This window comes from Podarcis liolepis, assembly GCF_965112155.1.
Source record: "Podarcis liolepis genome assembly, chromosome: 3".
Lineage (NCBI taxonomy): Eukaryota > Metazoa > Chordata > Lepidosauria > Squamata > Lacertidae > Podarcis > Podarcis liolepis.
In genome coordinates, this window is record NC_139557.1 from 7,446,586 (window position 1) to 7,463,216 (window position 16,631).

The 16,631-nt window shown below is 44.8% G+C and overlaps 1 long non-coding RNA gene across 1 annotated transcript in view; it reads right to left on the bottom strand.

Annotated features, from left to right (window-relative positions):
- LOC310703225 overlaps window positions 1–16,631 on the bottom strand; it is a 95,471-nt gene that overhangs the window by 57,176 nt on the left and 21,664 nt on the right. The gene's annotated exons all lie outside the window — the stretch shown is intronic.

Genomic DNA, 16,631 nt, shown 5'->3' on the forward strand with positions numbered 1-16,631 from the left:
TGTAAACCCAAAGGAGTGTCTCCACCTCCATCATTCAGCCCAGACACTGAGGTCCAGCTCTGAGGGCTTTCTGGCAGCTCCCTCACTACACAAAGTGAAGTTACAGGGAACCAGGCAGAGGGCCTTCTTTGTAGTGGTGCCTGCCCTGTGGAACGCTTTCCCATCAGATGACAAGGAAAAAAAGAACTACACAACTTTTAGAAGACATCCGAAGGCAGCCCTGTATCAGGAAGTTTTTAATGTCTGGTGTTTTACAGTGATACCTCTGGCTACGTACTTAATTCGTTCCAGAGGTCCGTTCTTAACCTGAAACTGTTCTTAACCTGAAGCACCACTTTAGCTAATGGGGCCTCCCACTGCCGCCACGCCGCCACTGCGCAATTTAGGTTCTGATCCTGAAGCAAAGTTCTTAACCTGAGGTAATATTTCTGGGTTAGCAGAGTCTGTAACCTGAAACGTATATAACCTGAAGCGTATGTAACCCGAGGTACCACTGTATGATGTTTTTATATGTGTTGGAAGCCACCCAGAGTGGCTGGGGAAACCCAGGCAGATGGGCGGGGTATTATTATTATTATTATTATTATTATTATTATTATTCTGAAGGAAAGTAGGCAGTATCCTGAAAAGCCAGGATGTAAGACAAGCCCTGGGTTGGGCCAAAGACCCAACTTGCCCATCATCTTCTCACAGTGGCCAACTAGATGCCAAGAAGCTACCAATCAGGAATATGAAGAGATGGCTCGTGTAGTGTCAAAGTGTGGTGGGGAGGGGGGGAAGCAAAGCAAAAACAGATGTCTAAAGAATAAGCAACTTGACTTTTGTGTCACTCATAAACCAATTAAAAGTTACTGCAGCAAACTGACAGTTCCCGTGAAACAGGGGGATGAAGACGCAACACGAGCCAGAGGCACTTTTCCCTTCGGCCGTGAGGAGCCACAACTCAGGATGCCCAGTTCTGTTCTTTGCTGATTTTACAGCCATGTTTCCAGCTCTCCAAGCACCACAATAAGTGTGATCAAGACACCGTCTCGCCTTGTCACTCCAACCCAGAATCTGTCTTTTCACCTTCACACTTCTTCTTCTTCTTTTGCTCATTAAGCAAACAGTGCGATATTTCTACTTTTGTTACTCTCTTTGACACAGGTTTAACAGCATTTCCCCACCCAAGTCAGCTTTGTAGTAATGCGTAAATAATTGGTTTTGTTGTGTCAGGTATTTAGATGAAATGTGGTTAACAAATTCAGGTGAGAAAGGAAAACTGAAGGGAGTGAATTGCTTTATTTTAATTTTTTTTAACATTTAAATGTAGTTGTTGTACTTTCCAGGTTTGGAAGAATTCTTGTTTCGGTTTTGTGTACACCATCTGTAATAACTAGATTGTTATTTAATATTTAACCTGCCTTTCAAAACCATGTAGGCAAGAATGCAAGAAGCATAGCAAAGGGCTGGTATTAAAATGATGGCTATTCAGAATAATTTTGAAAATACAGCAGTTCAATCCCATGTTTATAGCAAGTAATAAAGCCATAGGAACCAATCCTGTGGATTTTTACTTTTAAGCAAGCCTCCTTAAGGTGATTGAAGCTCATTCCAAAATAAGGTAGGCAGGCATTTTTACTTTATACATCTCAGCAGTTAGGGTTGCCATACTTTGAAGAGCAAAAAAGAGGAAAGGTGAAGGTGGCAGTGCCAGGCAGAAGCACGCAGGAGCTGCAGCGCTGGCACAGGACATCCTTGCACCCCTATTCATGTTGTCGCCCATAATGCACACCCCAAGCACCTATTCACACACGAAGCTCCCTGCTGTTCACCACCCCACTGTTCTCGTCTCCCACCATACACACCACACCACACCCCCTCCCACCAAGTCCCCACACTAGATGTCTTAAGAACTTTGCAAATTGCAAGCATGAGTTGCTGTTTCCAGAGAGTTGAAGGTTGCTGGAGAGGGACTGTGGCTTTTGAGGTCTACATTCAACCCACTTTTGCCTACAGTAGCCAGGTTTTGCAGGGGAGGGTTTATTACTTCAAGACCTAAAGTTTTACTTACTGGTAAGTGACAAAAGAAATAGGTGGGTGTGATCTTGTTATCTACTGAAATTGGTTTTTTTTAAAAAAAAACAATTTATTTTCTTTTTCTTAAACTGTGCCTACACCTTGTGAAATGGACATGCGTGGTGCTGTGGGTTAAACCACAGAGCCTAGGACTTGCCGATCAGAAGGTCGGCGGTTCGAATCCCCGCGAGGGGGTGAGCTCCCGTTGCTCAGTCCCTGCTCCTGCCAACCTAGCAGTTCAAAAGCACAAAAAGTGCAAGTAGATAAATAGGTACCGCTCTGGCAGGAAGGTAAACGGCGTTTCCGTGCGCTGCTCTGGTTTGCCAGAAGCAGCTTAGTCATGCTGGCCACATGACCCGGAAGCTGTACACCGGTTCCCTCGGCCAGTAAAGCGAGATGAACACCGCAACCCCAGAGTCAGCCACGACTGGACCTAATGGTCAGGGGTCCCTTTATCTTTACACCTTGTGAATAATACCTCTTTTGAACCACTTTCAACCATTAATGCTCCTATGTTCATCGACAAGTACTTCTGGAACCTAGGGGGATGCATGAAGGCTCCATCATTCCTACTCCCAGGTTGATGAAAACGGGAGTATTAATCTTCAATTCACTCTCTGTTTCCTATCTCAGACATATGAAACCAGTATGTGGGTTGTACCAGTTCAAGGAACAGGTGGCGGCACGTTTGATCAAATTCTCCTTCATATAAAACTTCCCTCCACACAGAAAACTGGATGCCAAGCAGAAGGGTTGCAGTCCATTATTCTGCCTTTTTATGCTCCTGCCATTAAGGCAGTTCTTAATCGAAACCAGTGGTGCTGGAAGTGGAGGGAGGACTTCACACCTGACCTTTCGTGGGACACATTCCTGCCCCTGATGATGTCAGCAGCTTGTGCCTGTGACCAAACTACCTTCTGCTTAGCAACTGTGTGTTTGCATGCGCAGCTCCCGCTTGCCTCTGTCACTGCAGTGTGGCCACCCGTGTCCCTTTGCCCAGTGAAATACATCACTAGCAACCATTGCTTGACACGCTAGCAGGGGGTCTTGGTGTTTAGGGAAGCTTTTCATCCTGTGCAGTATGCCCAGGGGGCTTCAGTCTTACCTACATGATCCACCTAGGAAGGTATATGTATGCTGTAATGGCTATGAGTTACTCGTGCGTAAACTGGTGCCTCTCTAGGCTAATTTGCCTTGTTAAATCTTTCTGACTGCACAGCCCTTGCTCATCGTGGCTGCCTCAATCGCTGGCAGAATCTGTCAGTGGGCGTTTCTTGAACCTCTTCCAACATAAAAGTTGTTTGACACCCAGTCTCCTCCTCCTCTCTCTGCGCGGAAGTCTTCTGCGCAGGGTGGGCGTGGGTAGCGGAGGACCTGGGCTCTCCTCACTGATGTCCAGTGAAGAGTCCTGGAGCCCTCTCTCCGATTCCCCCATCTGCCCCCCTTTATCCCTGGTGTTGCGCTGATTTGCTTCCCCCTCTACTGAGCTGTTTCTCCCCCTGCTGCTGGGTCCTTCGCCAGCATCATCTGTGAGCCTCCCCTTCGCCTCTCGCTCTGATGTCAGTTCCCTGACATATGCTTAAACAGGTTTTGATGCATATCACACAAAGGATGGGCAACATTATTAGCCCTTGTGTCCATGGGGAAGTGTGAATAGTCATACATTCTGGCACATTGTGAATGTTAATTTCAAGATTGCAAAGGCCCAGTTTTTCAGCCAGCTAACCCTTCGATCAAAATTCTGGTTGGGTAAGGTAAAGGTAAAGGGACCCCTGACCATTAAGTGCAGTCACGGACGACTCTGGGATTGCGGCGCTCACCTCGCTTTACTGGCCAAGGAAGCCAGACAGCTTCCGGGTTATGTGGCCAGCATGACTAAGCCGTTTCTGGCTTTTTCTTATTTTTCTTATTTAAGTTGGTTATTTAAGCTCATTCATGTTTGTCTAGATGCATGGTTGTACAAAGATTTCCTTGTATCAGAGTACAAATTAGCTTAAGCGACAGTATAATGTCACAAACGACATAACACTTAAATAAAAAGGATGTTGCGCCAACATTTTAGGCAGATACACAAGTTGAGTTATTCAAAGATTTACGCTCCAGAACACATCTTAATCTCATACTACAGATGAAAGAAGCCATTATGTTCTTTGAACACCTCTTTCATGTGTTAAGAATTCTGCACATTCTAAACATGGATCAATTTTGCCACCCTGAAAAGAAAAGGTGCAAGCAAAAATGTACTTACAGCAGCAGTGTTTTTACAGTACAATCTTCTCCATTATGTAAATTGGGAAGAAGAAAATCGAAATGTCAAACATTGTTACATCTGATATGAAACTGTGCTGCATTCAACTGATGCATTAGTTGCTGTACCTTTCAATTAAAACATCGCCGAGTGTTCTAAAACTCTAAAATGGCTGCTAATCAATTAATCTTGTCCCCAGCGTCTGTTGTTCTATAATGTCTCTTGATTGTAACATTCATGGTTTTTGAAAAATGACCCATTTGACTATGAATTTCCGAACAAGAAAAAGCCCGTCTGAAGTGTGTCTCCCACTGTAGACTTTACTTGTGCGCTGATTAATTGTTCCTGAAAAGTGTGCAGATGCATTATCAAATAAATTATAGCTGACTGTGGCAATGAAGAATTAAAAGGACCCTGCTTCAAGGAATCTTGGTGACATCATCATAAACCTGAGGAGCAAAGAGCAAATGGTTTATGGTGTCACCAGAACCTCTCTGTGTATTTCAGAAAGGGTTCATATTTTCTCCCTCGCTCTGCTTTTTAAAACATCATTCATGCCACTTTAAAAAATGCATGCATTTACAAGTCTCTTGCCTCATTCTCTTTTGCTTGGCCAAGGCTGTGTACACACTATAACCTTTAAAGCCCATTCAAAGAACCTTCTTTCCCTCAAAGAATTCTGGGCACTGTAGTTTGTTATGGGTTTCTGTGAATTGTAACTCTGTGTGCGGTAAAGTACAGGGCTCAGAATTATTTAGGGAAAGAAATGTGCTTTAAAGGTATAGTTCATATGCAGCCTTAGTTATCTTATTATTATTGATTTAGTATAATAATATCTCACCTTCACAGACGACCTGATGGTCACAACATCAGACCCCATAAACACAGCAACCACCCTAACTAAAGAACTCAACACATTCGCAATGGTGTCGGGCCTACAAGTAAACTTTGCAAAATCTGAGGCTATGTGCTTCAACACACACACACACACACTGCATACCCAAAAGGAATTCACCAACATCACAAAGATAAAACTCTGTTGCACCAAATTCAGCTACCTAGGGGTTCAAATAACCAGAAACCTCAGCAAACTTTACCTCCACAATTACAAGCCCCTATGGCGACAAATCGACAGAGACTTGGGGAAATGGAACAACACCAACTTCACCCTCTCAGACAAAATAGCAATGATAAAAATGATCATCCTCCCAAAACTAACCTATTTATTCCAAACCCTCCCAATCTGGATTCCCCAACCTAATTCCAGAAGTGGCAGAAAAAAACTACAGTGGTGCCCCGCAAGACGAATGCCTCGCAAGACGGAAAACTCGCTAGACGAAAGAGTTTTCCGTTTTGGAGGTGCTTCGCAAAACGAATCTCCTATGGGCTTGCTTCGCAAGACGAAAATGTCTTGTGAGTTCCTGCGGGTTTTTTTCCCCTTTCCCCCCCTTTTTCTAAGCTGCTAAGCCTCTTATCAGCTGATCCGATCAGCAGATAAGCCGCTAAAAGCTGCTAATATTGCTAATAGCGCTAAGCCGCTTATCAGCTGATCCGATCAACAGATAAGCCGCTAAAAGCCGCTAATAGCGCTAATCCGCTAATCTTTCAATGGGCTTGCTTCGCAAGACGAAAAAAACCGCTAGACGAATAGAATCACAGAACGGATTCTTTTCGTCTTGCGAGGCACCACTGTACACTCGTTTATTTTCTCACACCAAAAGCCAAGAATAAGCCCCAAATACCTCAGAAGGAGGATGGGGAATTCCCAACATAGAATCATATTACATTGCCAACAAAGTACACCATATAATCCTGTATATTCTAGAAGACGAAACAATGGGTCTACTTGGAGAGAGACACCATCGAAAACATCCCCACCGCATACCCATTTTTCCCAAACAAACTAAAGAAAATCCCCACCACACTGAACAGATTCACACAGTCCATGCTTAAAGCTTGGAAAGGAAAAGCAGTCAAACTATCCCGATTCTCAGCCCCACTAACCCCCCTGGCCTACCACCCACTATTCCAACACGCAGCACAAAACCTCCAGATAAAAACTTGGCCAACCAAAGGCCTACACTGTCTAAAAGACTTCTATAGCAACAACAAACCCATACAAACACAAGAAATACAGGACAAACTAGGGGACCCCCAAATACCTTGGCTAACACATCATCAACTACATGCCTTCTTAAACAATCCAACAGTATAATCAGCAGCCACTAGGTCCTTGACCACCTTCAGAAACTTTCTCCTGAAAGCAAAGGGACACAGTAAAGGGATGGTATCCACAATATACAAAATACTGATACAAAATCCCACAAACCCCTTTGAGGCAATCAAAGAACAATGGGAGCATGACATAGGCTATGAAATTCACCCCACTCAATGGACGAGAATGTGGTCTAAACCTCCCTTCAAGTCCATATCAATCAAAGGAAGGGAACTCACTCTGAAACTCACCTACAGGTGGTACTTAACACCACAGGAACTGGTGCTGATACCCCCAGGAACCCGTGCACTGCTCTGGTTCGCCAGAAACAGCTTAGTCATGCTGGCTACATGACCCGGAAGATGTACGCCGGCTCCCTTGGCCAGTAAAGCGAGATGAGCGCCGCAACCCTAGTCGTCTACAACTGGACCTAATGGTCAGGGGTCCCTTTACCTTTACAACTGAATATCATTCACTTGGAACCTCTCATAAACCAGAGAGGTTGGTGCAATGTGGCAGCTGTGGGGCATCACCGCTGCCCCAGTGGTGCAGGGGCAGACAAGGATGGGCTTGGGGATGGACAGGAATACCAGGTTGACTACACTGGTGCCCCTGTGAAGCCTAAAGCCCCATACTATCCATTTAAGTGGCAGCAGCACCACAGAGGGAAGCTCTGCAGCGCTGCCCTCCTGCACTGCCTGCTCCTATCATGGGTGGCGCCAGAAAGAGGGCGGGGCCAAGTGCTCCCCCAAACAGGGAGCTCACCCCCCAGACACTTGTTTGTTCCTCTGCCCTACATTGCTGGACTCCTGTCATTAGCTGTTACTGTTATTTTCCTTTCAGAGACATGTGGGGCACAACTCACATACCTAGCAATATACCTTCCCCTTCTGTGTCTTACCCATATTTCTTTGCTGCCACTGACTCCTACGCATAAGCTTCCCAGAGGCATTTTGCCGACAACCATTGTCGGACCAGAAGGTTGGACTTGGTGGGAACAAATGACTTGCCCAAGACCACCCACTGTGTCCCATCACAGGAAGAGTCTGAGCCCCAGATCGTTTAGTTTTAACACCTGTTTAGCAGAAGGTGCCTAGTGATGCTGAGAGACAAGTGAGTTGACCACAGGTCGCATCTTCTCTAAACAATTCCTCTTCCAGTTCATTCCTCCGCCTCAAAAAAAAAAAAACTTTCAGATCTCATCTCCCCAAAAGGAAAAATAATTTCACTTGTGGACTGGCCAAATAAAATCCACTTCAACTGATGTAGCCAACCGCCCCCCAACACTCATTGCTCATCTGCCTCCAAGAAAGAAAGGAAAAGAATTTTTTATCCTGAAAACTCTCTTCTCTTCCAGTTTAAATTCAGAGAGCAAAGGATGTTGAAAGATTCCGGCCATCCAAGCAGCAGGTATCTACCAAGAATGCCACCTCCACTCTGACACAATGCCAGCACCTGTATACAGGGGCGGATCTACTATGAAATGAATGAAGCTTAAACCTCAGAAGTGACTCTAGTCCAGGTTGCTTAAACATTTTGGGTCTAGTAGAAATGCAGAAAACCCCTAGAAAGTCAGGCTCTGGGCTTATAATGGCAGAAAGGAGGGCTATACAGTTGTACCTTCGTTCTCAAACTTAATCCGTTCCAGAAGTCCGTTCTAAAACCAAGATGCAATTTCCCATAGAAAGTAATGCAAAACGGATTAATCCGTTCCAGACCCCTAAAACAGCAATTTAACATGAATTTTAGCATCTAACGAGACCATTGATCCATAAAAGGAAAGCAATAAACAATGTACTGCAGTCACACAATCAATCAGTAGCTGAACTGGGTTCCACACAGTGACAAAAAAAAAAGAGCAACAAAAACAAAAACGCAAAATAAATAGCCAAAACAGACAGACCTCAGTGTAACACTCAAAACAGAGCACATTTGCAAACCAGAAGACTTCCTTCCAGGTTTGCAGTGTTTGGGTTCCAAGTTGTTTGAGTACCAAGGTGTTTGAGAACCAAGGTACCACTGTAGAGACATCAGAGTCTACCCCCGCCTTCATAATAAAACCAACTGAAGAACTCTAAGGATGCCACGTGGCAAAGTCTGCATCTTGGCTGCTTCCTGTTTTGTGCATGAAATCTAGAAGGTGTCGACCTTCCGTGGCTGTCAAAGTCAGTCCTTGTTCATAAGTATGTGAGTCACATTTATGTGAAACCTATATCATATGGCAATGACTTCGGCAAAACTCGGCCCAGCTGGAAATCTGCTCCAAGCCTTTCCCCCCACCAAGAGGCCTGGCCTCATGCTATGAAATGCTTTCATGTCATTCTAACATGCTGTAGGAATAATTTCCCCGTCTGTTTTCTTGTGTTCACATGTGGTTGCTTGAAACGGTTCCATGAAAATTGCACTGCCAATTCAGATAAGACAATGAAATTTATGGATGAGGGTAGACCTAAGTATTAATTATCTTTCGCACCAGTGTTTCAAGGGAGGCTCACAAACCCACATGATATCCCTTTCATGCTAAATGTTGCCTTCGGATCTCTAATTTAGCTGAAAGATGTTTTAAAAGTCATCTTGCCAACCAGCTCCTTTCTGGCAAAACATCTAAGAGGACTCAAGAATGTAAGTTAATCCTTCTTCCAAGGTTAGTTTAGCATGCCCTCTCTTCAGCTTCTTGGAATCACCTCAGTTCAGACAGTAGCCGGCCCAGGGAAGCAGGACTCCAGCACCAAATTCTGTCTCAGGCATTGTCTATTATTACTGTTATTACCATCACCACCACCACCACGTTATAAAAAAATTAAAGTTCAGTATTAAAAACAGCTAAATTCTTAAGGAAATCAGCCCTGAGTGCTCACTGGAAGGACAGATCCTGAAGCTGAGGCTCCAATACTTTGGCCACCTCATGAGAAGAGAAGACTCCCTGGAGAAGACACTGATGCTGGGAAAGATGGAGGGCACAAGGAGAAGGGGACGACAGAGGACAAGATGGTTGGACGGTGTTCTCGAAGCTACCAGCATGAGTTTGACCAAACTGCGGGAGGGAGTGGAAGACAGGAGTACCTGGCGTGCTATGGTCCATGGGGTCACGAAGAGTCGGACAGGAATAAACGACTAAACAACAACAATAAACATATCACAGTCACAGGAAATGGGGTGGGTCCTAAAGCAAACAACATCTTGGATGTCAAAGACCAGGACATTTTCCGACAGCTGTATTATGAAGGTATCCGATGAACCTCTGTGCAGCGGAATTCCACAACTTAGGAGTCTCCTGACACCTGTGCCCACCATGACAACACATGTCCTATTGATTAGTCACTTATTTGCTTTAACCATGACATTTATATCCTGTCTTTCCTCCACAGTGGTTTTTATGCTTTTGCTCTCCTCGTTCTATCCTGACAACAGCCCTGTGAGGTAACATAGGTTGGCCGGAGTACTGTCAGTAAACTTCATGACTGAATTCAGATTTGAACCTGAGTCTTCCTTTGTTCTAGTTGGACATTTTTGTCACCAAACTAAGCAGGATGCAGAATGGTTTCGAATTGGATGGGAGACCCTGTGTTGAGATACCACATTGCAAGGGGTTGGATTAAATGACCATTGAGATCCCTTCCAACTCTACAATTCTATTATTCTATTGTTATACACACACACACACACACACACACACACACATTTGTTGTTGTTGTTTAGTCATTTAGTCGTGTCCGACTCTTCATGACCCCATGGACCAGAGCTCACCAGGCACTCCTGTCTTCCACTGCCTCCCACAGTCAAACTCAAGTTGGTAGCTTCGAGAACAGTGTCCAACCACCTCGTCCTCTGCCGTCCCCTTCTCCTTGTGCCCTCCATCTTTCCCAACATCAGGGTCTTTTCCAGGGAGTCTTCTCTTCTCATGAGGTGGCCAAAGTCTTGGAGCCTCAGCTTCAGGATCTGTCCTTCCAGTGAGCACTCAGGGCTGATTTCCTTCAGAATGGAGAGGTTGGATCTTCTTGCAGTCCATGGGACTCTCAAGAGTCTCCTCCAGCACCATAATTCAAAAGCATCAATTCTTCGGCGATCAGCCTTCTTTATGGTCCAGCTCTCACTTCCATACATCACTACTGGGAAAACCATCGCTTTAACTACATATATATATGTAAATGCATTAGAAATAAGCTTGTGCGGTGCTACTATGACAAAAGATGTCTGGCAACAGATGGAGTCTGGTTTGTTCTGAGTTCCTCTGAGGCAATAGCACAAATGTGTCACATGACTCACACATCTAAAGAAGAACAGAATGGCTGGTTTCTGCTCCAGAATCAGTTCCATGTTTGCCAAGCTTCTACACCAGACTCTGGAATCTATTTCAGATTCTGAAATGCAGTTTCAGTTCCAGTGCACATGAGAACCAAGATTGCTTTTAGCCACAGCGGAGCAGAAGCTTCTTTCCACCAACGCGGTACGATAATGTTGCCACCATTGGGCCGCGTTGCACTACATAGATGCAGGAGGCCTCTCTGCGCCCATAATGCCTGAGGAAACAGCACCGGATTCAGACAAATTTCTAGCTGACGAAAAGAACCATAATTACATCTCAAATTCCATTCTGAATGGGATTCACTGGCATGATGTCTAGATATACAAATTACATACTTACAAATACTCACTTGGATAGCCATTTCAATGTAATGGTTTGAAGAGTTGCAAAAGGACCTCAGAAAGCAGGGTTCAAATCCCCACTCAGCCATGAAGCTCACTGGGTGACTGTCAGGGAACTGACATCGGAGCGAGAGGCGAAGGGGAGGCTCCCAGATGATGCTGGCAAAGGACCCAGCAGCAGGGGGAGAAACAGCTCAGTAGAGGGGAAAGCCAATCAGCGCAACACCAGGGATAAAGGGGGGCCGGCGGGGGAATTGGAGAGAGGGCTCCAGGACTCTTCACTGGACATCAGTGAGGAGAGCCCAGGTCCTCCGCTACCCACGCCTTCCCTGCGCAGAAGACTCCCGCGCAGTGAGAGGAGGAGGAGACTGGGTGTCAAACAACTTTTATGCTGGAAGAGGTTCAAGAAACGCCCTCTGACGGATTCTGCCAGTGACTGAGGCAGCCACGATGAGAAGGGGCTGTGCAGTCAGAAAGGTTTAACAAGGCAAATTAACCGAGAAAGGCACCAGCTTACGCACGAGTAACTCATACCTATTACAGTGACCTTGAACCAGTCACCATCTCTCAGCCAAAGCTACCTCACAGGGTTATTGTGAGGATAAAATGGGGAAGAAGAGAACCGGGTACACCAAATTCAGTTACTTGGAGGAAAAGGTGGCATATACCGGTAAATGCAATAAATAAATAAAGTGCTTCCTCAGAACAACGTTCAGAATGCTGTCAAGCTACGCTTAAACTACCAAAAAAGATCCAGTGAGGTACACCCTTACAATATAGCTGTCAACTTTTCCCTTTTCTTGCGAGGAATCCTATTCGGAATAAGGGAATTTCCCTTTTAAAAAGGGAAACGTTGACAGCTATGCCTTACAATCATTTTGAAAAAAACTTCCCCCTCCCAGTCTTCCATCTATTGTCAAATATTTTACTGGCATGTGGTTTGGTTTTGGTTTTACCTGTTTCCCTTTTATAACAGCTTATAACAGCCCAGTATCTCGTCATGTTTCCATATGCATATTTCTTTGGAAGGAAAAAAAGTAGCTTAAACTTCCTACAATTACAGGATATTATGAAGCTTCATTCCTCAGTCAATATGGCTGGCAACCTTAGGGGACAGGTTATTCTAAGCAGCAGCAGCAGCAGCTTCAGCAACACATTTTGATCACTGTAGCAACAATTCAAAGATGAAAATCAGAGGAGAATTTGGTTCTTATTGTCATTTAAAGCTTAATGATTTAATGGTTTATTCTCTTATTGATGTGGAGAGGATTTATGTGATTATTTCCCATTAACAGTAATGGGAATTGTATGCATAAATTCCCTTACAGAGTGATAGATTGGGGAGCCGTGTGTGTGTGTGTGTGTGTGTTTAATAAAAATACTTGTGGCCAGGTCAGCTATATTAATTCAAAAACATTTACATTTTTCTTGAGTCACAGTCTTAAGTTTGACATTGCCTGCTAATCTATGGCTCATAAAGCCAAAGTTCGTTGAGCAGAGATAGAAATGATAATAGATCTGTCTCCCTGAACCCTCTCAACACCCCCAACAGAAAATTATAAGCATACTCAGTTCTACAGAGCTTGTATCCATCCTAGTTAGGTTTGATGGGGTTAAAGTGTATCACTTTTATCTTATTCCTTCAGGCAAAACTTGCCCATACACCAAGATAATGCACACCAAAGCGTGGACCATCGCAACCCAGGCTGTGAAAGATCCTGAAACAGCTTTGAGGATGTTATTCTGTGAAATATACAAACTGGGATGGCCCCATGGCCTGCTGTTTGGGCTGACATGAGTGAAAGTACCGTATTTTTCGCTCTATAAGACGCACCAGACCACAAGACGCACCTAGTTTTTGGAGGAGAAAAACAAGAAAAAAAATATTCTGAATCTCAGAAGCCAGAACAGCAAGAGGGATTTCTGCACAGTGAAAGCAGCAATCCCTCTTGCTGTTCTGGCTTCTGGGATAGCTGTGTAGCCTGCATTCGCTCAATAAGACGCACACACATTTCCCCTTACTTTTTAGGAGGAAAAAAGTGAGTCTTATAGAGCAAAAAATACGGTACTCTACATCTCAAGACAGAAGAGATTGTGAGCACCGAAACTGGTGACAAACATCCAAAATGGCTGCTGCCTGGCTTAGGACTTTGTGAACAAGGGTTTTGTTGAACAATATCAGTAGCATGATGTATCAGAGAATCCACATCTTCAGTTTTTCCTCGCTTGATTACAGGCATAGGACCAGGACCAGCCCACCATTAGGCAAAGAGGGACAACCGCTTCAGATGGCCTGAGATACGCTCCCTAAGGAAACTGACTGTGTCATCTCTTCAGCGCCAGGCAAATACATTTTTATTTGCTGGGCATTTGAACAGCCCTGGTGGCCTGACATTTAATAGCTGCTGGTGCCTCTCCTGTGTTGTGCTGCTTTAGATTGCTTTTATTGGAACAAACATTTTAGTATTTTATATTTGCATTGTTTTATTGAATTTCTCCTGTAATCTGTATTTTGCATTTTACTACTGTAAATCACTTCAGATGCCTCTGTATGTGTAAAGTGATATACAAATGTAATAAACTAGCTAATTTATAAACTGTGTAGTAGTAGACACCCTGCCCTAGTATAAGAATAAAGGTAAAGGTAAAGGGACCCCTGACCATTAGGTCCAGTCGTGGCCGACTCTGAGGTTGCGGCGCTCATCTCGCTTTACTGGCCGAGGGAGCTGGCGTACATCTTCCGGGTCATGTGGCCAGCATGACTAAGCTGCTTCTGGTGAACCAGAGCAGCGCATGGAAATGCCGTACCTTCCCGCCGGAGTGGTACCTATTTATCTACTTGCACTGGTGTGCTTTCAAACTGCTAGGCTGGCAGGAGCAGGGACTGAGCAACGGGCCCTCACCCCGTTGTGGGGATTTGAACTACCGACCTTCTGATCGGCAAGCCCAAGAGGCTCAGTCTGGTTTATTTGCATTAATTAGAAATCCCTCATGTTGCTCCATATCAGAGCAAACTTAACATAGACAGCATCGCTAATAATTAGTGTTGGGGTTGTTTGGATTAGTAAAGTTGTGCTTCATCAGAAGTAGTCATATTATACACCAGTTTACCTATTACCTAGCTAAGGGAAATAGGTTGTCAGATGTTAATAAATGTAGCTGAGAAGCAATAGAGAATAAGTTTTGGAAAGATGACATCTGTGGATGAGACAAATGTTACCTGCCCATAATAGGTTTTGGATACAGGCACCCCAACTTCCCTTCTGCTCTGACTGGGAAAAGATTTCTTAGCTGACTTTAGAAAAAGTACCTCCTAATTTAATTTGAATAGACTAAGGAACAGGAATAGTCAAAGCTTGTTTTGTCATAATTAATTTTAAAACCAGAAATTTGCTTAAGCAATAGCTAATTAAATTTTGGAGGTCTAATATTAGATTAGGAAAGAGCATAATGGTATCAACTGCATATTAGATTATCTTATGTTCCTTCTCACTTACAAGTATTTCTGTCTCGGTTGTTGATGTTGATCCTGATGACAATTGATGACGACAATGGTGTTATTGAAGGGTAAGACCAACGACGTTCCAAAATACAGTAGTAAACCATAAAAAGGGTGACTGGGTGACCATTCTCATAAGATAATAATTTATTCCTGTCTTTAAGAATGGAAAGTTCAACATCATTGTGGGCAATTCCTATCATTAGGCAAATACAGATTCATCTGAACCTGGAATGTGCTACTGACAGCATGCACACACAAACACACATTTATTCTGAGCATGCCCAGAAAACAATATTGCAAAGTTATGGGTCGTGCGCATAGAGCAATACAATTCTGACTGCCGTGTGCGTGAGATGACAAATCACCTCTGGCCCAGTGGCGTGGGATCATCTAGGAAAAGGATGCACCCTCTCTTGCTAAAGCCCTTCTTACTGGAGGTGGAGGTTTAAACACTTTTTTAGTTTCAAATTCCAAAAACTTTATTGAAGGTCTTACTTATTCACCTGCATGTTGTGACAGCCAATTATTGGCAGGAAGAAGGAGCTTTGCTAATATGCTAGAAGGAGTGCAGAGCTCATGGGCAATTTGAAAGTGAAGTAGTAGAACCACCAACAAACGTGGAGTTTGTTCAAGGTTCCAGACACTCCATTTCACACAAAAAAGACCCTCTGGACCGAGGCTGTTTAGGGCTTTAAAGCACCAACAATTTGAATTGTGCTCGGAAACGTACTGGGAGCCAATGTAGATCTTTCAAGACAGGTGTTATGTGGTCTCGGCAGCCCAGTCACCAGTCTAGCTGCTGCATTCTGGATTAGTTGTAGTTTCTGGGTCACCTTCAAAGGTAGCCCCATGTACAGCGCATTGCAGTTGTCCAAGCGAGAGATAACTAGAGCATGCCCCACTCTGGCCAGACAGTCTGTGGGTAGGTAGGGTCTCAGCCTGCGTACCAGATGGAGCTGGTAAGCAGCTGCCCTGGACAAAGAATTGACCTGTGTCTCCATGGACAGCTGTGAGTCCAGAATGACTCCCAGGCTGCGAACCTGCTCCTTCAGGGGCACAGTTACCCCATTCAGGACCAGGGAGTCCCCCACACCCACCTCCCCTGTCCCCCCAAAACAGTACTTCTGTCTTGTCAGGATTCTGCCTCAATCTGTTAGCCACCATCCATCCTCCAGCTGCCTCCAGACACTCACACAGGACCTTCACCGCCTTCACTGGTTCTGATTTGAAAGAGAGGTAGAGCTGAGTATCATCCGCATACTGATGAACACCCAGCCCAAACCCCCTGATGATCTCACCCAGCGGCTGCATGTAGATGTTGAAAAGCATGGGGGAGAGGACAGAACCCTGAGGCACCCCACAAATGAGAGCCATGGGGTCTGAACACTCATCCCCACCACCACTTTCTGAACACGGCCCAGGAGAAAGGAGCGGAACCACTGCATGACAGTGCCCCCAGCTCCCAGCCCCTCAAGACAGTCCAGAAGGATGTTATGGTCGATGGTATCAAAAGCCACTGAGAGATCCAGCAGAACCAAGAAACAGCTCTCACCTTTGTCCCTAGCCCGCTGGAGATCATCGACCAGTGCAACCAAGGCAGTTTCAGTCCCATGATGAGGCCTGAATCCCGACTGGAAGGGATCCAAATGCACGCAGATAACGTTTGCAGAAGTCCATATGATTAATGGCACTCCTTCCCTTGCTGAGTGATAGCAAAGATCAAGCTGGGAACCACCAGGCACTGAAGAGTAACAAGAAGGCATGCTGGCCTGAAGCTTTCCATTCAAAAAATTATGCTAGGGGAGATCAGGGCTGGCCCACGACATTTTGGCACCAGAGGAGAACCACAAAATGGCAGCTCTCCAACTAGGGAAGAAGGGTTGAATAAAGATCTACGTTGGGAAGAAGGGGGGGAATAAAGATCTGCACCAGAAACAAGCATGAGAGGAGACCAGCAGTGC